This window comes from Bombina bombina, chromosome 1, assembly GCF_027579735.1.
Source record: "Bombina bombina isolate aBomBom1 chromosome 1, aBomBom1.pri, whole genome shotgun sequence".
In the NCBI taxonomy this organism is placed as follows: Eukaryota; Metazoa; Chordata; class Amphibia; order Anura; family Bombinatoridae; genus Bombina; species Bombina bombina.
In genome coordinates this window covers 201,313,540-201,338,695 of record NC_069499.1, presented here as the reverse complement: position 1 = coordinate 201,338,695, position 25,156 = coordinate 201,313,540, and the positions used below count along the sequence as shown (strand labels likewise).

The window sequence follows — 25,156 nt, the reverse complement described above, 5'->3', positions numbered from 1 at the left end:
CCAAATCTTATGATAAATCTTCCTGGTGACAGGCTTTCTAGCTTGAATCAGGGTATCAATGACCGACTCAGAGAAACCACGCTTTGATAGAATCAGGCGTTCAATCTCCAAGCAGTCAGACGCAGAGAAATTAGATTTGGATGCGTGAATGGACCTTGGATTAGAAGGTCCTGCTTCATTGGCAGAGTCCACGGTGGAACAGATGACATGTCCACTAGGTCTGCATACCAAGTCCTGCGTGGCCACGCAGGTGCTATCAGAATCACCGAAGCTCTCTCCTGCTTGATTCTGGCAACCAGACGTGGGAGGAGAGGAAAAGGTGGAAATACATAGGCCAGATTGAAGGACCAGGGCACTGCTAGAGCATTTATCAGTACCGCCTGGGGATCCCGGGACCTGGACCCGTAACGAGGAAGTTTGGCATTCTGACGGGACGCCATCAGATCCAATTCTGGTGTGCCCCAAAGCAGAGTCAGCTGGGCAAATACCTCCGGATGGAGTTCCCACTCCCCCGGATGAAATTCTAATGACTTAGGAAATCCAACTCCCAGTTCTCTACCCCTGGGATATGGATTGCTGAGAGATGGCAAGAGTGATCCTCCGCCCATCGGATTATTTTGGTTACCTCCATCATCGATAGAGAACTCCGTGTTCCTCCTTGATGATTGATATAAGCTACAGTCATGATGTTGTCCGACTGAAATCTGATGAAGTTGGCCGCAGCTAGCTGAGGCCACGCCTGGAACGCATTGAATATCGCTCTCAGTTCTAGAATGTTTATTGGGAGTAGAGTTTCCTCCCGAGACCATAAGCCCTGTGCTTTCAGAGAGTTCCAGACTGCACCCCAGCCTAGCAGGCTGGCATCTGTCGTTACTATGAGCCACTCCGGCCTGCAGAAACACATTCCCTGAGACAGGTGGTCCTGAGACAACCACCAGAGAAGAGAATCTCTGGTCTCCTGGTCCAGATGCAGTTGAGGAGATAAATCTGCATAATCCCCATTCCACTGTTTGAGCATGCATAGTTGCAGTGGTCTGAGGTGTAGACGGGCAAAAGGAACTATGTCCATTGCCGCTACCATGAGTCCGATTACCTCCATACACTGAGCCACTGATGGCCGAGGAATTGAATGAAGAGCTTAGCAAGTGAATAAAAGTTTTTATTTTCTGACCTCCGTCAGAAATATTTTCATTTCTACCGAGTCTATCAGAGTCCCTAGGAAGGAAACTCTTGTGAGAGGGAAGAGAGAACTCTTTTTTATGTTCACCTTCCACCCGTGAGATATCAGAAAAGCCAACACGATGTCCGTGTGAGACTTGGCTAGCTGGAAAGTCGACGCCTGAATCAAGATGTCGTCTAGATAAGGCGCCACTGCTATGCCCAGCGGTCTTAGAACCGCCAAAAGGGACCCTAGCACCTTTGTGAAAATTCTGGGAACCGTGGCCAACCCGAAGGGAAGGGCCACAAACTGGTAATGCCTGTCCTGAAAGGCGAATCTGAGGAATTGATGACGATCTCTGTGAATAGGGATGTGTAGATACGCATCCTTTAAGTCCACGGTAGTCATATATTGACCATCCTGGATCAACGGTAGAATAGTCCGAATAGTCTCCATCTTGAATGATGGTACTCTGAGGAATTTGTTTAGAATTTTGAGATCCAAGATTGGTCTGAAAGTTCCCTCTTTTTTGGGAACCACAAACAGGTTTGAGTAAAACCCTAGCCCTTGTTCTGCTTTTGGAACTGGGCGGATTACTCCCATGGTATGTAGGTCTTCTACAAAGCGTCACTCTCTTTGTCTGGTTTGCAGACAATTGAGAAATGTGAAATCTCCCCCATGGGGGAGAGTCTTTGAAGTCCAGAAGATATCCCTGGGACACAATTTCTAAGGAGCAGGAATCGTGAACATCTCTTGCCCAAGCCTGAGCGAAGAGAGAGAGTCTGCCCCCTACTAGATCCAGTCCCGGATCGGGGGCTACCCCTTCATGCTGTCTTAGAGGCAGCTGCAGGCTTCTTGGCCTGTTTACCCTTGTTCCAAGCCTGGTTAGGTCTCCAGACTGACTTGGATTGGGCGAAATTACCCTCTTATTTTGCAGCAGGGGAAGCTGAAGCGGGACCACCCTTGAAGTTCCGAAAGGAACGAAAATTATTCTGTTTGGTCCTCATTTTATTTGTTCTATCCTGAGGGAGGGCATGGCCTTTCCCTCCAGTGATGTCTGAAATAATCTCTTTCAGTTCAGGCCCGAATAGGGTCTTTCCTTTGAAAGGGATGTTCAAAAGTTTAGATTTTGATGACACATCAGCAGACCAGGACTTAAGCCATAACGCCCTGCGTGCTAAAATGGCAAAACCTGAATTCTTTTCCGCTAATTTAGCCAGTTGGAAAGTGGCATCTGTAATGAAAGAATTAGCCAACTTAAGGGCCTTAATTCTATCCATAATATCCTCTAATGGAGTCTCCATCTGAAGAGCCTCTTCTAGAGCCTTGAACCAGAAAGCAGCTGCAGTAGTTACAGGAACAATGCACGCAATAGCTTGGAGAAGAAAACCTTGATGAACAAAAATTTTCTTCAGGAGACCCTCTAATTTTTTATCCATAGGATCTTTGAAAGTACAACTGTCTTCGATAGGTATAGTTGTACGCTTAGCCAGAGTAGAAATAGCTCCCTCCACCTTAGGAACCGTCTGCCACGAGTCCCGCATGGTGTCAGATATGGGAAACATTTTCTTAAAAACAGGAGGGGGAGTGAACGGAATACCTGGTCTATCCCACTCCTTAGTAACAATATTCACAATCCTCTTAGGGACTGGAAAAACATCAGTGTAAACAGGAACCTCTAAGTATTTGTCCATTTTACACAATTTCTCTGGGACCACTATAGGGTCACAATCATCTAGAGTCGCTAATACCTCCCTGAGCAATAAGCGGAGGTGTTCAAGCTTAAATTTAAAGGCCGTCATATCAGAATCTGTCTGAGGGAGCGTCTTTCCTGAATCAGAAATGTCTCCCTCAGATAACAAACCCCTTACCCCTACTTCAGAACATTGTGAGGGTATATCGGATACGGCTACTAAAGCGCCAGACGGCTCAGCATTTGTTCTTAATCCAGAGCTGTCACGCTTTCCTTGTAAACCAGGCAGTTTGGATAAAACCTCTGTGACGGTTGTATTCATAACTGTGGCCATGTCTTGTAAAGTAAATGAATTTGATGCACTAGAGGTACTAGGCGTCACTTGTGCGGGCGTTACTGGTTGTGACACTTGGGGAGAGCTAGATGTTAAACCCTCATTTCCTTCTGTCTGAGAATCATCTATTGCAATATTTTTAAGTGCTAAAATATGCTCTTTATAATTTATAGACATATCAGTGCAAGTGGGACACATTCTAAGAGGGGGTTCCACAATGGCTTCTAAACACATTGAACAAGGATATTCCTTGGTGTCAGACATGTTAAACAGGCTAGTAATGTAACAAGCAAGCTTGGAAAACACTTTAATCAAAGCAAATAACACTTAGAAAAAAACGGTACTGTGCCTTTAAGAGAAAAAAAGCTGCACAAACTCTGCAAAACAGTGTAAAAAAGCAGTAAACTCAACAAAACTTTTACAGTAGCATCATAAAGCCTTAGTAACTTTGCACAGCTATGCAAATAAACAATTAACCCCTTAATGTAAAAACCAGATTGACAAAACCTCAAAAAACGGTAAATAAACGTTCAGCACCTTGCCACAGTTCTGCTGTGGCGCCTACCTGCCCTTTAGGAACGATTTGTGGGGAAAAAAACTTCTTTACAGCCCTCAAACACAGTAGGAACCTCTGGAGAAGCAGCTGGATGTCTCTGAGGAAAAGAAACTGCGCAACTGAGGCGCGAAAATAGGCCCCTCCCACCTCACTCTATGTTTTGGGGCCTAAAAGAAGCACAACAGAGTGTTTCTTAAACTAGCCATGTGGGTTAATAACCCTTAAACAAGCCACAATGACCTCTTAAAGTCACTCAAAAAACTTTATATTTGCATTTTTTCCCTATCAGTGTCACCAGTAACTAATGAGCCCTTCACGCAAGCTGGGATTCCTACTAAGTGTCTGAATACAGCTTACCCTTCCCTCATGGGGATATTGCCAGCCTTTCCTAGAATTAACACAGTCAGTCTAGAAAAAAAATAGACTGAACATACCTCGATGCAGCTTAGCCTGCAAACCGTTCCCCAAGTTTTCCTGTACTCTTCAGCCCTTGTGAGAACAGAAATATTCATCCCTTTTCTGCCAGAGAGTAAATAGTACACACCGGTACCATTTAAAATAACAAACTTTTGCTTGAGAAAATAAAAACTAACATTTTTGTCACCACACTCACTTTACCCTTCCTAGTACTTAGAGTAGGCAAAGAGAATGACTGGGGGGTGGAGCTAAGGGAGGACCTATATACACAGCTCTGCTGTGGGTGCTCTATTTGCCACTTCCTGTAGGGAAGGAGAATATCCCACAAGTATGGATGAATCCGTGGACTCGATACATCTTACAAGAGAGAAGAAGCGTCGTAAAGTGTAATGAATTGTGCCCCTGTTTTTAAGATTATTTTTAAATACTGGGTTTTAAATCATTAAACTTTACAATCACTTTGATTAATTGGTATGAATCTGCAGTATCACTGCTATGTACCATGTGTCTAAAAAAAAAATAAAAAAAAAATTCAACAACATTCTTTGGCTGTCTACCCAGAGCACAATTTTAACAAATGTGGCCAAATACTGCAATGTTTTCAAATATGAGTCTGAAATAACTCTTTTCTATTTTAGTTCTCAGAGAAACATAATTTATGTAAGAACTTACCTGATAAATTAATTTCTTTCATAGTGACTAGAGTCCATGAGCTAGTGACGTATGGGATATAAATTCCTACCAGGAGGGGGCAAAGTTCCCCAAACCTCAAAATGCCTATAAATACACCTCCCACCTCACTCATACTTAACGTATAGCCAAGTAGTGAGGAGTAAAAAAAAAAAAAAAAAAAAAGGAGTAAAAAGCATACAAAAAGAGGAACTGGAAAGTTCTGACGAGACGCCATCAGATCCATGTCTGGAATGCCCCATAATTGAGTTATTTGGGCAAAGATTTCCGGATGGAGTTCCCACTCCCCCGGATGGAATGTCTGACGACTCAGAAAATCCGCTTCCCAATTTTCCACTCCTGGGATGTGGATCGCAGACAAGTGGCAGGAGTGATCCTCCGCCCATTGAATTATCTTGGTCACTTCTTTCATCGCCAGGGAAGTCCTTGTTCCCCCCTGATGATTGATATATGCAACGGTCGTCATGTTGTCTGACTGAAACCTTATGAATTTGGCCTTTGCTAGTTGAGGCCAAGCTCTAAGAGCATTGAATATCGCTCTCAGTTCCAGAATGTTTATCGGGAGAAGAGACTCTTCCCGAGACCATAGACCCTGAGCTTTCAGGGATTCCCAGACCGCGCCCCAGCCCACTAGGCTGGCGTCGGTCGTGACAATGACCCACTCTGGTCTGCGGAAGCTCATTCCCTGTGACAGATTGTCCAGGGTCAGCCACCAACGGAGTGAATCTCTGGTCTTTTGATCTACTTGAATCGTCGGAGACAAGTCTGTATAATCCCCATTCCACTGTCTGAGCATGCACAGTTGTAATGGTCTTAGATGAATTCGTGCAAAAGGAACTATGTCCATTGTTGCAACCATCAATCCTATTACTTCCATGCACTGCGCTATGGAAGGACGAGGAACAGAATGAAGTACTTGACAAGAGCTTAGAAGTTTTGATTTTCTGACCTCTGTCAGAAAAATCCTCATTTCTAAGGAATCTATTATTGTTCCCAAGAAGGGAACTCTTGTTGACGGGGACAGAGAACTTTTTTCTTTGTTCACCTTCCATCCGTGAGATCTGAGAAAGGCTAGGACGATGTCCGTATGAGCCTTTGCTTTTGACAGGGACGACGCTTGAATCAGAATGTCGTCCAAGTAAGGTACTACTGCAATGCCCCTTGGTCTTAGAACCGCTAGAAGGGACCCTAGTACCTTTGTGAAAATCCTTGGAGCAGTGGCTAATCCAAATGGAAGTGCCACAAACTGGTAATGCTTGTCCAGAAAAGCGAACCTTAGGAACTGATGATGTTCCTTGTGGATAGGAATATGTAGGTACGCATCCTTTAAATCCACGGTAGTCATAAATTGATTTTCCTGGATAGTAGGTAGGATCGTTCGAATAGTTTCCATTTTGAACGATGGTACCCTGAGAAATTTGTTTAGGATCTTTAGATCCAAAATTGGTCTGAATGTTCCCTCTTTTTTGGGAACTATGAACAGATTGGAATAAAATCCCATTCCTTGTTCTCTTATTGGAACTGGATGTATCACTCCCATCTTTAACAGGTCTTCTACACAATGTAAGAATGCCTGTCTCTTTATTTGGTTTGAAGATAATTGAGACCTGTGGAACCTTCCCCTTGGGGGTAGTTCCTTGAATTCCAGGAGATAACCTTGAGAAACTATTTCTAGCGCCCAAGGATCCTGAACATCTCTTGTCCAAGCCTGAGCAAAGAGAGAAAGTCTGCCCCACACTAGATCCGGTCCCGGATCGGGGGCTTTCCCTTCATGCTGTTTTGGTAGCAGTGGTAGGCTTCTTGGCCTGCTTACCCTTGTTCCAGCCTTGCATTGGTTTCCAGGCTGGTTTGGGTTGTGAAGTATTACCCTCTTGCTTAGAGGATACAGAATTAGAGACTGGTCCGTTTCTGCGAAAGGGACGAAAATTAGGCTTATTATTAGCCTTAAAAGACCTATCCTGTGGGAGGGCGTGGCCCTTTCCCCCAGTGATGTCTGAAATAATCTCTTTCAAATCAGGTCCAAATAATGTTTTACCCTTGAAAGGAATGTTAAGCAATTTTGTCTTGGAAGACACATCCGCTGACCAAGACTTTAGCCAAAGCACTCTGCGCGCCACGACAGCAAACCCTGAATTTTTCGCCGCTAATCTAGCTAATTGCAAAGCGGCATCTAAAACAAAAGAGTTAGCCAATTTAAGTGCTTGAACTCTGTCCATAACCTCCTCATACGAAGATTCTTTACTGAGCGATTTTTCTAGTTCCTCGAACCAGAAACACGCTGCCATATTGACAGGAACAATGCATGAAATTGGTTGTAGAAGGTAACCTTGCTGTACAAAAATCTTTTTAAGCAAACCCTCTAATTTCTTATCCATAGGATCTTTGAAAGCACAACTATCTTCGATAGGAATAGTAGTGCGTTTGTTTAGAGTAGAAACCGCCCCCTCGACCTTGGGGACTGTCTGCCATAAGTCCTTTCTGGGGTCAACTATAGGAAATAATTTCTTAAATATAGGGGGGGAACAAAAGGTATGCCGGGCCTTTCCCACTCTTTATTTACTATGTCCGCCACCCGCTTGGGTATAGGAAAAGCGTCGGGGGGCACCGGAACCTCTAGGAACTTGTCCATCTTACATAATTTCTCTGGAATGACCAAATTGTCACAATCATCCAGAGTAGATAACACCTCCTTAAGCAGTGCGCGGAGATGTTCTAATTTAAATTTAAATGTCACAACATCAGGTTCAGCTTGATGAGAAATTTTTCCTGAATCTGAAATTTCTCCATCAGACAAAACCTCCCTCATGGCCCCTTGAGATTGGTGTGAGGGTATGTCAGAACAGTTATCATCAGCGTCCTCTTGCTCTTCAGTGTTTAAAACAGAGCAATCGCGCTTTCTCTGATAAGTAGGCATTTTGGCTAAAAGATTTGCTATGGAGTTATCCATTACAGCCGTTAATTGTTGCATGGTAATAAGTATTGGCGCACTAGATGTACTAGGGGCCTCCTGTGTGGGCATAACTGGTGTAGACACAGTAGGGGATGATGTAGTATCATGTTTACTCCCCTCATTTGAGGAATCATCTTGGGCAATATCATTATCTGTTGCATTACTGTCCTTACTTTGTTTGGACACTATGGCACAATTATCACATACATTTAAATGGGGAGACACATTGGCTTTCATACATATAGAACATAGCTTATCTGATGGTACAGACATGTTAAACAGGCTTAAACTTGTCAACAAAGCACAAAAAACGTTTTAAAATAAAACCGTTACTGTCACTTTAAATTTCAAACTGAAAACACTTTATTACTGAATATGTGAAAAAGTATGAAGGAATTGTTCAAAATTCACCAAAATTTCACCACAGTGTCTTAAAGCATTAAAAGTATTGCACACCAAATTTCAGAGCTTTAACCCTTAAATTAACGGAACCGGAGCCGTTTTTACATTTAACCCCTATACAGTCCCAGAATGAGGCTCTGTCTATAACTAGAAAGGCCCCCATCTGAAAAAGGTGTCCAACACAGTGCCTGCCGTTTTTCTAAACGTTCCCCAAGATTATAATACCAATAATTAGTTAGAATCTGCATAATATGCCTAGTAAAGCAATTGTTTTAGCCCAGAAAAATGTCTACCAGTTTTTAAGCCCTTTTTGAAGCCCTTTATTCTTTTATGTTTAACTAAGAAAATGGCTTACCGGTCCCCATGAGGGGAAATGACAGCCTTCCAGCATTACATGGTCTTGTTAGAAATATGTCTAGTCATACCTTAAGCAGAAAAGACTGCTAACTGTTTCCCCCAACTGAAGTTACTTCATCTCAACAGTCCTGTGTGGAAACAGCAATCGATTTTAGTTACTGTCTGCTAAAATCATCTTCCTCTTACAAACAGAAATCTTCATCCTTTTCTGTTTCAGAGTAAATAGTACATACCAGCACTATTTTAAAATAACAAACACTTGATAGAAGAATAAAACTACATTTAAACACCAAAAAACTCTTAACCATCTCCGTGGAGATGTTGCCTGTGCAACGGCAAAGAGAATGACTGGGGTGGGCGGAGCCTAGGAGGGATCATGTGACCAGCTTTGCTGGGACTCTTTGCCATTTCCTGTTGGGGAAGAGAATATCCCACAAGTAAGGATGACGCCGTGGACCGGACACACCAATGTTGGAGAAATAATGTGCTTTATACAAAAAAATCATAACCACAAAAAAAGGGTGGGTCTCATGAACTCTTGCCACTATGAAAGAAATTCATTTATCAGGCAAGTTCTTTTTTTTCTCCATTTATTTTAAACTCAGCAATGTAACAAAAATACCAGATCAATAAAAAAATAACTTACAAAAAAATAAACAGAAAGAAGAAAGGATTATATATACCTTCAGATTTAACAATAAAAGTAAGCAGGTATATATTTATAATTTCCCATTACATTGCTGGATTTTTATAATTTTATCATAAAAGAAAAAAACAAACAAAAAGAAAGAAAAAAAACAATCACGCTGAAGACACCATAAGAGGAATGCACTCCTGATACATATCCATTAAATTGCATAAATAAAAATGGAGAACATCTCTTGCCCGTTTATGCAATAAATGTTTAAACTTGACAGTGTTCTACTAACATTACAAATTCATGCTGTATTAAATATGTATAGCCACCAACTTAATAATTATATAAACCATAACATTCTCTCACTGGATTAATACATGTTATATAAATAAATAAACACTAATTCACAGCATCTTATATCGCTATCACCCCTATAGTATTGTAGCGTCTCAAACATATCCATTATCTTACATAAATAAAAATAGAAAGCATCTGTTACTTATTTATACAATAAATATTTAAACTTAGCAGTATTCTATTAACATCATGCAGTTTCATACTGTATTAAATATGTGTAGCCATCAAGTTAATAATCTATCTATATATGACATTCCTACACTGGATTAATCAATATTATGTGAATAAATAGACACAAGTTCACAGCACCTTATATCGCAGTCACCCCTATAGTATTATAGCATCTCAAAAAAGAGAGAACATTTTTATTTATTTTTTTTAAATTAGGTCTCTGCTCACTTCTCGCTCCTCATATGTACAGTTAACCCGATACATTGGGGAACACCCCTCAGAGATTTATGTGTATAGAAGAAGGCCCAAGTTAAAACAAAGGGTAAAAAGTCTGGGGCTCAAATAATTTTGACCATTTCTTACCAAAGCTCTCACTCTTATTTTTTTTTATTTTTTTTTTTTATTTTTTATTTCCTCCTTTTTCCTTCCCCTTTTCCCCCTTTCTTTCTTTCTTATGAACTCTTGCCACTATGAAAGAAATGAATTTATCAGGTAAGGTTCTTACATAAATGTTTTCTTTCATGTAAGTGGCAAGAGTCCATGAGCTAGTGACATATGGGATATAATACCCAAGATGTGGAAGTCCATGAGTCACTAGAGAGGGAGGGATAACATAAAAACAGCTATATCCGCTGAGAAATTAAAGGGACAGTCAAGTCCAAAAAAACTTTCATGTTTCAAATAGGGAATGTAATTTTAAACAAGTTTCCAATTTACTTTTATTACCAATTTTGCTTTGTTCTCTTGGTATTCTCAGTTGAAAGCTAAACCTAGGAAGGCTTTTTTTCACAACAGGGGAGAGCTAGTTCATGTAAACCATATAGATAACATCGTGATCACGCCCATGAATTGTGGCAGACACTGCACTAATTGCAGGGCCGGACTGGGAATGAAAAGCAGCCCTGGAAATTTTTTAGACCAGCCCTAAATTTTGCCACAGCGCGCCCATAGAATGCACATGCCAGCTTTTTCACAGACCAAGTATTTACTATAATGAATACTGTATAGTTAAAAACCATCTTTCATTCAATTGATCCTGATTCTGTATCAAATTCACTGGCATAGTTGTTTCCTCTTTACTAACTAAAATTAGATTAACACACAAAAAGTACATACCAGTGAGGTGTGTGATCTCAATGAAAGGACATATTTTTGTTGAAAATGGCAGAGTAATTATATATTTTTTTTATGAAGTTAATGAACCCTGTTTATTATTCAGCACTTGTTACATACAAATCATGCCTGCAATTAAAAGTACTAAAATGTGCAAAATGAATTGATAATACACTCTTTTTTTAATTATATCTCACATATGAAGCCAAGTATATATATACGTGTGTGTGTGAATCTAAGAGCAACAACAGCCTTAAGAATAAAGTAAGGAGGTTTGTATGCATTATATATACAGACAGATCACTGGACACTAATAATCCTGAAAGGGCCTTAAAGTGTCAGTAAACCTAAAAAATGTTATATAATTCTGCACACAGTGCAGAATTATATAACATTATTTTAGTGCTATAGTTAAACCTTTTTTTCCCTTTGAATTTTTTTAAAATATACCCGTTTTACAGACCCGCTCTCTGCTGAGCGGGTCTGTTTTTTTTACACAGAGCATCGGGCCAGCTGTATAGTCACAGCCTGGCCCGACCGTGCCATAACATTAAGTGCAGCTCGCTCCTGCTCTGTCTGACAGCAGGAGCGAGCTGCACTTAATGTTATGGCGCGGTCGGGTCGGGCTGCGACTATAAAGCTGGCCCGATGCGCTGTGTAAAAAAACCAGACCAGCTCAGCAGAGAGCGGGTCTGTAAAACGGGTATAGTTTTAAAAAATTCAAAGGGAAAAAAAAGGTTTAGTAACTATAGCACTAAAATAATGTTATATAATTCTGCACTGTGTGCAGAATTATATAACATTATTTTTTAGGTTTACTGTCCCTTTAAGTTTTTTTTGGTTTGTTTGTTTTTTACTGCCTGGCCTGCTCTTAAAAGCATTCACATTCTTGCATCACAAAGAACATTAATGCATTTGCTTAAGTTAAAGCACATTATGTGGGACTCAGGACTCTGTCTTAAAGTCACATTATAGTATAGTTTGTGTAATCCAGTAAGTGACTGACAATCTAACTTTACTCCTAGACTGAATATGAAATTAGTTAGTGGGGGGAGGGCGGTTATGAAATGGCTAAACTCATACAGTAATGTAGTATTGTAGACATTTGGAAAATATATAACGTTAGTTACTATTAAACTATTTTAAAAACACAGGGATGGAATAATTACATACTTTATGCACCGGTCCGTGCACAATGATAACGAGCTGATGGTGTTCACTGACACAGTCACTGACAGACTGTTCAACTTACTTCTCACAGTTCATTTAGTTAATGTTCCCACTCAAGTTTTATTTCTTTACATTCCTTTGATAATACTTGTGTGAATGTTTCACATAAGGCTATAGATTCTGTTAGTCACTTATTATATTCCTGAGCCCAAATCCTTCTCCCAGTGCATATGCTAATAGATCTTTTTTTGAAGGTGTTTATAAAATGTTTGCTTGATGTGCATACGTTGTTGCAATCCACATTACTTTATACCATAAAGTTTTCAATCCTGTATTCATTGTCTTGACTAAGATGTAGCTAGTTGTGTCCTTCAGATTCGCATACAATGTATTGTAGATGTATTATAGTATCCTCTCATCCACTTTAAATAGTATGATCTAATGTGCGCTTATGCGGTATGGCATCAGATTATAAAAAGTCTCCCATTCATTCACATCAGATTAGTTTAAATTACTACTCATACATACACACAATACATACACACACGGCAAGTAATGTTGCCCTATATTTTGTAAGGTTAATTCTGAAATATTCATCAGATGCACACAATAATGTTAAATATTAGTAATACGCCCACTCTGAATATAGATGGTATCTAATTAGCTACAAAATAATAGATCAATTCAGCTGTACGTTATTAAAGTTTCACTGACTTGTCCTCTTAATACTTAATAACATTTTTGAACTGCTACGTATATATTGGAAACAGTGATTAATGCTTAATTATAGGATTTAAACTCTTAGAGTATCAAGTTAATTAACCGCTCGGATAGTATTTCTTACAAGCGGCAGCTAAATTCACTGTTTGTCCTATATTTAATTGATGGTTCAGTGGTTTAAGTAAACTGACAAGGTTGTTCACTATAACGCTATCGCTATAAAGTATAGCTTCTATCTATAAAGCCTGCTTGCATTTGTTAAAGTCATGAGTCACCAGTTAAAGTCTGCTGCTAAAATACAGAAGCTCGCATTGACTCCTCACCAATTCCCTAAGTCCCTAACATGTTTCGCTGTCTAGCACGGCTTTTTCAAAGTGTTATCGCGATTGCAATGTTTGCTGTCACCTTTTATTCCGGTTCATCGTTAGGCTCCGCCCTTTGGAAAGCATCATTGCGATTGCGTAATGAGAGTTCACACGAGACCTTAGGGAATTCTGGGTATTGTAGGCACAGACTGGATTGTGTACTGTGCGGTAAAATTCCATGTTACACTTTATCTTTTGCCATGAATTCTTTACATATGGTATCAACGAATCAATTTTGGTCCACATTATTTTGGCAGTTTATGTTTATCTCGGTTCATAAACTAGAATATAATGCTGGGCTAAAAAATTTATTTTCAATATTGTTTGTTATAAAGTATGATTTATACTTATATTTGTCATCTTAAATATAGTATAAATGATATATTCTGATATCATGAATTTACTTAGTATAAATTTTACCTTATATATATTTTAATAAATAAAATGTCATGTGATGAGGGGGCTGGCAGAAGATGCTTAGATACAAGTTAATCACAGAGGTAAAAAACATAATTTATGCTTACCTGATAAATTCCTTTCTTCTGTTGTGTGATCAGTCCACGGGTCATCATTACTTCTGGGATATAACTCCTCCCCAACAGGAAATGCAAGAGGATTCACCCAGCAGAGCTGCATATAGCTCCTCCCCTCTACGTCACTCCCAGTCATTCGACCAAGAATCAACGAGAAAGGAGAAACCAAGGGTGAAGTGGTGACTGGAGTATAATTTAAAAGATATTTACCTGCCTTAAAAAACAGGGCGGGCCGTGGACTGATCACACAACAGAAGAAAGGAATTTATCAGGTAAGCATAAATTATGTTTTCTTCTGTTATGTGTGATCAGTCCACGGGTCATCATTACTTCTGGGATACCAATACCAAAGCAAAAGTACACGGATGACGGGAGGGATAGGCAGGCTCATTATACAGAAGGAACCACTGCCTGAAGAACCTTTCTCCCAAAAATAGCCTCCGAAGAAGCAAAAGTGTCAAATTTGTAAAATTTGGAAAAAGTATGAAGCGAAGACCAAGTTGCAGCCTTGCAAATCTGTTCAACAGAGGCCTCATTCTTAAAGGCCCAAGTGGAAGCCACAGCTCTAGTAGAATGAGCTGTAATTCTTTCAGGAGGCTGCTGTCCAGCAGTCTCATAGGCTAAACGAATTATGCTACGAAGCCAGAAGGAGAGAGAGGTAGCCGAAGCCTTATGACCTCTCCTCTGACCAGAGTACACGACAAACAGGGAAGACGTTTGTCGAAAATCCTTAGTTGCCTGCAAGTAGAACTTGAGGGCACGAACTACATCCAGATTGTGTAGAAGACGTTCCTTCTTTGAAGAAGGATTCGGGCACAGGGAAGGCACCACGATCTCTTGATTGATGTTCCTGTTAGTGACTACCTTAGGTAAGAACCCAGGTTTTGTACGCAGAACTACCTTATCTGAATGAAAAATCAAATAAGGAGAATCACAATGTAAAGCTGATAACTCAGAGACTCTCCGAGCCGAAGAAATAGCCATTAAAAATAACACTTTCCAAGATAACAACTTTATATCAATGGAATGAAGGGGTTCAAACGGAACTCCTTGTAGAACGTTAAGAACAAGGTTTAAACTCCATGGCGGAGCAACAGTTTTAAACACAGGCTTGATCCTAGCTAAAGCCTGACAAAAGGCCTGGACGTCTGGATTTTCTGACAGACGCCTGTGTAACAAGATGGACAGAGCTGAGATCTGTCCCTTTAATGAGCTAGCCGATAAACCCTTTTCTAAACCTTCTTGTAGAAAGGACAATATCCTAGGAATCCTAACCTTACTCCAGGAGTAACCTTTGGATTCGCACCAGTATAGGTATTTACGCCATATCTTATGGTAAATCCTTCTGGTAACAGGCTTCCTAGCCTGTATCAGGGTATCAATAACCGACTCAGAAAAGCCACGTTTTGATAAAATCAAGCATTCAATTTCCAAGCAGTCAGCTTCAGAGAAGTTAGATTTTGATGTTTGAATGGACCCTGTATCAGAAGGTCCTGTCTTAGAGGTAGAGACCAAGGCGGACAGGATGACATGTCCACTAGATCTGCATACCAAGTCCTGCGTGGCCATGCAGGCGCTATTAGAATCACTGATGCTCTCTCCTGTTTGATTTTGGCAATCAATCGAGGAAGCAGCGGGAAGGGTGGAAACACATAAGCCATCCCGAAGTTCCAAGGTGCTGTCAAAGCATCTATCAGAACCGCTCCCGGATCCCTGGATCTGGACCCGTAGGGAGGAAGTTTGGCGTTCTGGCGAGACGCCATGAGATCTATCTCTGGTTTGCCCCAACGTCGAAGTATTTGGGCAAAGACCTCCGGATGAAGTTCCCACTCCCCCGGATGAAAAGTCTGGCGACTCAAGAAATCCGCCTCCCAGTTCTCCACTCCCGGGATGTGGATTGCTGACAGGTGGCAAGAGTGAGACTCTGCCCAGCGAATTATCTTTGATACTTCCATCATTGCTAGTGAGCTTCTTGTCCCTCCTTGATGGCTGATGTAGCTACAGTCGTGATGTTGTCCGACTGAAACCTGATGAACCCCCGAGTTTTTAACTGGGGCCAAGCCAGAAGGGCATGGAGAACTGCTCTCAATTCCAGAATGTTTATTGGCAGGAGACTTTCCTCCTGATTCCATTGTCCCTGAGCCTTCAGAGAATTCCAGACAGCGCCCCAACCTAGTAGGCTGGCGTCTGTTGTTACAATTGTCCAGTCCGGCCTGCTGAATGGCATCCCCCTGGACAGATGTGGCCGAGAAAGCCACCATAGAAGAGAGCTTCTGGTCTCTTGATCCAGATTCAGAGTAGGGGACAAGTCTGAGTAATCCCCATTCCACTGACTCAGCATGCACAATTGCAGCGGTCTGAGATGTAGACGTGCAAAGGGTACTATGTCCATTGCTGCTACCATTAAGCCGATCACCTCCATGCATTGAGCTACTGACGGGAGTTGAATGGAATGAAGGACACGGCATGCATTTAGAAGCTTTGTTAATCTGTCTTCTGTCAGATAAATCTTCATTTCTACAGAATCTATAAGAGTCCCCAAGAATGGAACTCTTGTGAGAGGAAAGAGAGAACTCTTCTTTTCGTTCACTTTCCATCCATGCGACCTTAGAAATGCCAGAACTAACTCTGTATGAGACTTGGCAGTTTGAAAGCTTGAAGCTTGTATCAGAATGTCGTCTAGGTACGGAGCTACCGAAATTCCTCGCGGTCTTAGTACTGCCAGAAGGGCACCCAGAACCTTTGTGAAGATTCTTGGAGCCGTAGCCAATCCGAATGGAAGAGCTACAAACTGGTAATGCCTGTCTAGAAAGGCAAACCTTAGATACCGGTAATGATCTTTGTGAATCGGTATGTGAAGGTAAGCATCCTTTAAATCCACTGTGGTCATGTACTGACCCTTTTGGATCATGGGTAAGATTGTCCGAATAGTTTCCATTTTGAACGATGGAACTCTTAGGAATTTGTTTAGGATCTTTAAATCCAAGATTGGCCTGAAAGTTCCCTCTTTTTTGGGAACCACAAACAGGTTTGAGTAAAACCCTTGTCCTTGTTCCGACCGCGGAACCGGATGGATCACTCCCATTAATAACAGATCTTGTACACAGCGTAGAAACGCTTCTTTCTTTATCTGGTTTGTTGACAACCTTGACAGATGAAATCTCCCTCTTGGGGGAGAGAATTTGAAGTCTAGAAGGTATCCCTGAGATATGATCTCTAGCGCCCAGGGATCCTGAACATCTCTTGCCCAAGCCTGGGCAAAGAGAGAGAGTCTGCCCCCCACTAGATCCGGTCCCGGATCGGGGGCCCTCGGTTCATGCTGTCTTTGGGGCAGCAGCAGGTTTCCTGGCCTGCTTGCCCTTGTTCCAGGACTGGTTAGGTTTCCAGCCTTGTCTGTAACGAGCAACAGCTCCTTCCTGTTTTGGTGCAGTGGAAGTTGGTGCTGCTCCTGCTTTGAAATTCCAAAGGGACGAAAATTAGACTGTCTAGCCTTAGCTTTGGCTTTGTCTTGAGGCAGGGCGTGGCCCTTACCTCCTGTAATGTCAGCGATAATTTCTTTCAAACCGGGCCCAAATAAAGTTTGCCCCTTGAAAGGTATATTAAGTAATTTGGACTTAGAAGTTACATCAGCTGACCAGGATTTTAGCCACAGCGCCCTACGTGCCTGAATGGCGAATCCTGAGTTCTTAGCCGTAAGTTTGGTTAAATGTACTACGGCCTCCGAAATGAATGAATTAGCTAGTTTAAGGACTCTAAGCCTGTCCGTAATGTCGTCCAGCGTAGCTGAACTAAGGTTCTCTTCCAGAGACTCAATCCAAAATGCTGCCGCAGCCATAATCGGCGCGATGCATGCAAGGGGTTGCAATATAAAACCTTGTTGAACAAACATTTTCTTAAGGTAACCCTCTAATTTTTTATCCATTGGATCTGAAAAAGCACAGCTATCCTCCACCGGGATAGTGGTACGCTTAGCTAAAGTAGAAACTGCTCCCTCCACCTTAGGGACCGTCTGCCATAAGTCCCGTGTGGTGGCGTCTATTGGAAACATCTTTCTAAATATTGGAGGGGGTGAGAACGGCACACCGGGTCTATCCCACTCCTTAGTAACAATTTCAGTTAGTCTCTTAGGTATAGGAAAAACGTCAGTACTCGCCGGTACCGCAAAGTATTTATCCAACCTACACAATTTCTCTGGTATTGCAACAGTGTTACAATCATTAAGAGCCGCTAAAACCTCCCCTAGTAATACACGGAGGTTCTCCAATTTAAATTTAAAATTTGAAATATCTGAATCCAATCTGTTTGGATCAGAACCGTCACCCACAGAATGAAGCTCTCCGTCCTCATGCTCTGCAAGCTGTGACGCAGTATCAGACATGGCCCTAGTATTATCAGCGCACTCTGTTCTCACCCCAGAGTGATCACGCTTGCCTCTTAGTTCTGGTAATTTAGCCAAAACTTCAGTCATAACAGTAGCCATATCTTGTAATGTTATCTGTAATGGCCGCCCAGATGTACTAGGCGCCACAATATCACGCACCTCCCGGGCGGGAGATGCAGGTACTGACACGTGAGGCGAGTTAGTCGGCATAACTCTCCCCTCGCTGTTTGGTGAAATTTGTTCAATTTGTACAGATTGGCTTTTATTTAAAGTAGCATCAATACAGTTAGTACATAAATTTCTATTGGGCTCCACCTTGGCATTGGAACAAATGACACAGGTATCTTCCTCTGAATCAGACATGTTTAACACACTAGCAATAAACTTGCAACTTGGTTACAATCTTATTTAACAAAAACGTACTGTGCCTCAAAGAAGCACTAAACGATTAAATGACAGTTGAAATAATGAACTGAAAAAAAAACAGTTATAGCATCAATCCTTAAAAACAACACAACTTTTAGCAAAGGTTTGTTCCCATTAGTAAAGTAACAATAATTAAATTTGAAACATAAAAATTACAGAGCAACGTTTTTAATCACAGTCAATATATAAGTCTCACAGCTCTGCTGAGAGAATCTACCTCCCTCCAAAGAAGTTTGAAGACCCCTGAGTTCTGTTAGAGATGAACCGGATCATGCAGGAAATACAAGAGTAACTGACTGGAAATTTTTGATGCGTAGCAAAGAGCGCCAAAAACGGCCCCTCCCCCTCAAACACAGCAGTGAGAGAGAAACGAAACTGTCACAATTAAAACAAGCAACTGCCAAGTGGAAAAATAATGCCCAAACATTTATTCACTCAGTACCTCAGAAAATGCAAACGATTCTACATTCCAGCAAAAACGTTTAACATAATAAATACCTATTAAAAGGTTTAATGTACTTTTAACAGAGTAATTCCGGTGAAATACCATCCCCAGAATACTGAAGTGTAGAGTATACATACATGTCATTATAACGGTATGGCAGGATTTTCTCATCAATTCCATTCAGAAAATAAAAACTGCTACATACCTCAATGCAGATTCATCTGCCCGCTGTCCCCTGATCTGAAGCTTTTACCTCCCTCAGATGGCCGAGAAACAGCAATATGATCTTAACTACTCCGGTTAAAATCATAGTAAAAACTCTGGTAGATTCTTCTTCAAACTCTGCCAGAGAGGCAATAACACGCTCCGGTGCTATTGTAAAATAACAAACTTTTGATTGAAGTTATAAAAACTAAGTATAATCACCATAGTCCTCTCACACATCCTATCTAGTCGTTGGGTGCAAGAGAATGACTGGGAGTGACGTAGAGGGGAGGAGCTATATGCAGCTCTGCTGGGTGAATCCTCTTGCATTTCCTGTTGGGGAGGAGTTATATCCCAGAAGTAATGATGACCCGTGGACTGATCACACATAACAGAAGAAAGTATATTAATATGAATACATTGAAACAATATCTTAAAAACCTGTCTGATTAGGTCTTTATCATGACTAATATTTAAACATTATCTATATCCTAGCTTGATTTGGCTATAGGCAGAAACTATAACTGCCCAAACTTCAAGGCATAATATATTAAGGGTAATGTTTATAGATAATGAGACTTACATGTTTTGTTTAACTTATATAGTTAAAAAAAGGTTGAAAACTGAATCCACTGCACATATCTATTCGCAATAGTAATAACTTCACTTTTAGTTACGGTATGCCAACATTTCATGTGATTCACATGTTCTTACTAACTGTATACTGAAACTGTATATGATTTGTACATTTTCCTTTTGTGATATTGTATGATTTTTGTCTGTTGGATTCTCAATAAAAAGATTTATAAAAATAAAAAAAAGGATATTAATATAACTGTGTTGGTTATGCAAAACTGGGTAATAAAGGGATTATCTATCTTTTAAAACAATAAACATTCTGGTGTTGACTGTCCCTTTAAATCCAAAAAAATAAAAAGTTTTCTTAAAAATTTGAAAAAACTCAAATCAAAATGCACTAGAATCAAAACAGACAGCTGCCTGAAGAACCTTTCGACCAAAGGCTGCTTCCAAACAAGCAAACACGTAAAAATGGTAAAATTTAGTAAAGGTATGCAAAGAAGACCAAGTTGCTGCTTTGCAAACTTGATCAATGGAAGCTTCAAATCTTGAAAGCCCAAGAAGTGGCAACTGATCTAGTAGAATGAGCTGTAATTCGCTGAGGCAGTGACTGCCCTGCCTCCAAATAAGCTTTGTGAATCAAAAGTTTCAACCAAGATGCCAGAGAAATGGCAGAGGCTTTCTGACCTTTCCTAGAACCAGAAAAAAATAACAAATAGTCTAGAAGTCTTTCTGAAATCCTTAGTAGCCTCAACATAATATTCAAAGCTCTAACCACATCCAAAGAATGTAAAGACCTTTCAAGAGTATTCTTAGGATTAGGACACAAGGAAGGAACAACAATTTCCCTATTAATGTTGTTAGTTAATTTTTAACTAAAGTTGTGAATTCTAAGTCCGCAAAACAGCTTTATCTTGATGGAAAATCAGATAAGGAGACTCACTAGAGAGAGCAGACAATTCAGAAACTCTTCTAGCAGAAGAGATAGCCAAAATAAATAACACTTTCCAAGAAAGTAATTTAATATCCAGAGAATGCATAGACTCGAAAGGAGGAGCCTGTAAAATCATCAATACCAAATTGAGACTCCAAGGAGGAGAAATAGAATTAATAACAGGTTTGATACAAATCAAAGCCTGAACAAAACAATGAATATCAGGAAGCTTAGCAATCTTTCTATGAAATAAGACAGAAAGAGCAGAGATTTGTCCTTTCAAAGTATTTGCAGACAACCCTTTATCCAAACCATCCTGAAGAAACTGTAAAATCCTAGGAATTCTGAAAGAATGCTAAGAATGATCATAAGTGGAACACCATGAAATATATGACTTATGAGCCTGTATCATAGTGCTAATTACTGAGTCAAAGAAACCTCTATGACTAAGCACTAAGCGTTCAATTTCCATGCCTTCAAATTTAGAGATTTGAGATCCTGATGGAAAAACGTCTCTTGAGACAGAAGGTCTGGCCTTAAAGGAAGTGGCCAAGGCTGGCAACTGGACATCCGGACAAGATTTGCATACCAAAACCTGTGAGGCCATGCTGGTGCTATCAGAAAACACATAAGATTGTTCCATTATAATCTTGGATATCACTCTTGTAAGAAGAGCCAGAGGCAGAAAAATGTAAGCAGGTTGGTAAAACCAAGGAACTGCTAAAGTATCCACCATCTTTGCCTGAGGATCCTTGGAGATGGAAAGGTATCTGGGAAGCTTCTTGTTCAGACAAGAGGACATTCGATCTATTTCTGGAGGACCCCACATCTGTACAAAACACATCTGGATTGAGAGACCACTCCCCCGGATGTAAAGTTTGACGGGTGAGATAATCCGCTTCCCAATTGTCTACACCTGGGATATGAATTTGACAAGAGTTGGATTCCGACAAAGAAAGTATCCAAGATACTTCTTGCATTGCTGAAGGACTGTGAGTGCCCCCTTGATGAACGACATATGCCACTGTTGTGATATTGTATGTCCGAAAACAAATGTAAAGTTCTCTCTTCAATTGAAGCCAAGCCTGAAGAGCTCTGAAAATAGCATGGTGTTCTAAAATACTGATTGGTAACCTCGCCTCTTGAGGATTCCAAACCCCCTTGTGCTGTCAGAGACCCCCAGACAGCTCCCCAACCAGTAAGACTTGCAACTGTTGAGATCACAGTCCAGGAAGGATGAACAAAGGAGGCCCCTCAAACAATAAGGTGATGGTTTAACCACCAAGTCAGAGAGTTGAGTGTTGGCATTTAAGTATATCAACTGTGATATCCAAGTATAATCCCTGCACCATTGGTGCAACATGCAAAGCTGTAGAGGTCTCATATGAAAACGAGCAAAGGGGATCGCGTCCGATGCTGCATTCATGAGACCCAAAATTCTATGCACATAACCACTGAAGGGAATGATAGAGACTGAAGGTTTAGACAAGCTAAAACCAACTTCATTTGTCTCGTTTGTTAGGGAAAGAGTCATGGACACTGACTTTATCTGTAAACTTAAAAAGGTGACCCCTGTCTGAGGAATCAAGAAACTCTTTGGTAAATTGATCCTCCAACCATGTCTTTGAAGAAACCACACTAGTTGTTTTGTGTGAGATTCTGGTAAATGAAAAAGATTGAGCTAGTACAAAGATATTGTCCAAAATCAGGAAACACCGCAATACCCTGCTCTCTAATTACAGATAGAAGCGCACTGAGAACCTTCGAGAAATTCTTGGAGCTGTCGCTAGGCCAAATGAAAGAGTGACAAACTAGTAATGCTTGTCTAGAAAAGAGAATCTCAGAAAACAATAGTGGTCTGGATGAAGCGGAATGTGAAGATAAGTGTCCTGTAAGTCTTTTGTGGACATGAAATGACCTTACTGAACAAAAGACAGAATAGTCCAGTCACCATCTTGAAAGTTGGGACTCTTACAAAATGATTTAAAGTTTTCAGATCCAGGATTGGTCTGAACGAATCTTCTTTCTTTGGGACAATGAACAGATTTGAATAAAAACCCAAACCCTGTTCCTGCTGAGGAACTGGGACAATCACCCCTGAAAGCTCTAGGTCTGAAATACACTTCCGAAAAGCCTGAGCCTTCACAGTGTTTGTTGGAACATGAGAAAGAATCTTCCCATGGGAGGTCTTATTTTGAAACCTATTCGATAGCCTTGAGAAACAATATCCTGAATCCACCGATTTTGAACAGAATCTGTACAAATGTCTTGAAATAATTTCAATCTGCCCCCAACCAGTTGAGCTGGTGTGAGGGCTGCACCTTCATGCAGACATAGGGGCTGGATTTGGTTTCTTATAAGGCTTGGATTTACTCCAATTAGAGCCAAAGGCCTTAGGGGAAGGAGAGGTTTTTTGTTCTGTATTCTGACGAAAGGAACGAAAACGATTGGGAGTTTTAAACTTACTCTTAGATTTCTTATCTTGGGGCAGAAAAACTCCCTTTCCCCCAGTGATAGTGGAGATAATAGAATCCAATTGAGAACCAAATAAATTATTACCCTGAAACGATAGAGATATTAATCTAGATTTAGACACCATGTCAGCATTCAAAGATTTAAGCCATAAAGCTCTTCTTGTTAGAATAGCTAAAGACATAGATTTAATATCAATTTTAATTACATCAAATATAGCATCACAAATAAAATGATTAGCATGCTGAAGTAAAAGAACTATGCTAGACAGTTCAGGATCTGATAACTGCTGTGCTAAGCTGTCCAACCAAAAAGTTGAAGCAGCAGCAAAATCAGTCATAGAAATAGCAGAAAGTCAAACCAGGAACCCCGAGGGGAACCTGAGAGCGGGGTGCGCTAAGTGGATCAAACTAACGAAATTAACGAAATTGACCACAAACCATATGGCTCCTGAAAAGTCGGGCTAAATGGCTCCTATGAAGTAGGCCGAATTTTGGCAAAATTGTGAAACCAAGCGGTGTAAGCGGCTTAGCTCCTCTGGTTCTTGGAGTGAAGATTTCTGAAAATTAGGAAAAAAGAGGGCGCCACATAGCGTGATACTGTTGTTACAGGCTCAGAGAGACAAAGTATTCAGAAAGGCTTACCGAAAAGCTCTGCACCGTTCTGTGACCGGTGCTATCAGGCAGACTAACACTCTCAGTGGTTAGCACACTGGGTGGCCTCAGGTGTAATGCAGGCAGATGGATCTCAGCGTTGCTTGATTGAAGTGACTCCACGGCTGTGCAGCACGTATACAGCAGATTCCAGTGGGTATTAGAATAAAAAACCTCTCCAGGTTAGATAAATGAAAGTATGGGACAACTTCCGTATAATAAAGTTAAAATCTTTAATCCATACAAGGATTAAAGATTTTAACTTTATTATACGGAAGTTGTCCCATACTTTCATTTATCTAACCTGGAGAGGTTTTTTATTCTAATACCCACTGGAATCTGCAGTATACGTGCTGCACAGCCGTGGAGTCACTTCAATCAAGCAACGCTGAGATCCACCTGCCTGCATTACACCTGAGGCCACCCAGTGTGCTAACCACTGAGAGTGTTAGTCTACCTGATAGCACCGGTCATAGAAATAGCAGGTCTAAGAATATAGCCAGTATGTAAATATGCTCTTCTAAGATAAGATTCAATCTTTCTAGCCAAAGGATCCTTAAAATAAGTACTATCTTCCATCGGAATAGTAGTACATTTGGCTAGAGTAGAAATGGCCCCATCAAACTTAGGGACTTTATCCGAAAACTCTAAATTGGCCACAGGTAAAAGGATACAACTTCTTAAACCTAGAAGAAGGGTTAAAATAAGTACCAGGCTTAGACCATTCTTTAGTAATTATATTAGAGATAGCATCTGGAATAGGAAAAACTTCAGAGGTTTTAAAAACAGAATTCAAACGATTACTAGTTTTGTTATCAAGAGGACTAGACTCCTCAATACCCAAAGTAAACAATACTTCCTTTAATAAAGAACGCATATATTCAATCTTAAAATAGAAAAGAAGATTTGTCATTTTCAGTATCTGATGCAGGATCCTCTGAGCCAGAGCGATCCTCATCAGCAGAGGATACTTCAGCATGCTGTCAGTCAATACAAATTTCATCATATTTATGACAAGTTTGGAAAAACCTTTTTAAGTTTATTTGAAGGTGGAATAGCAGTCATAGCCTTCTCTATGGCTGCAGCAATATCATTTTTCATATCTGCAGGAATATCATGTACATTAGACTGGGCTCATGTCTATATTAGAACATAACAGCCTTTTTTGCCAGGCTGCACGACTCTTGTGGCCTTGGCGTGCTTTTTTCTGGCCTGCATGGTGTACCTTGTGACTAGGCGTGGTCACGTTTTGCACTCCATTTCCGTATTCCTGACCGCATGGCGACAGAGAGAGTCTGTTTGCGCTAGTTGTCTGGGTCACAGGAGGTGGTGAGTGCTCCAGCCATTGGGGGTGTAAGGTGCCGTTCTTACTTTATTTATTTTATCCAAGTTATGGAGGATTCTGATTTTTTTGGAGACGGATGTCTCAGATTCATAT

The 25,156-nt window shown here is 40.7% G+C and overlaps 1 protein-coding gene across 1 annotated transcript in view; it reads right to left on the bottom strand.

The window, feature by feature from the left end:
* MIA2 (MIA SH3 domain ER export factor 2) overlaps nt 1-25,156 on the bottom strand; it is a 598,301-nt gene that overhangs the window by 385,715 nt on the left and 187,430 nt on the right. The gene's annotated exons all lie outside the window — the stretch shown is intronic.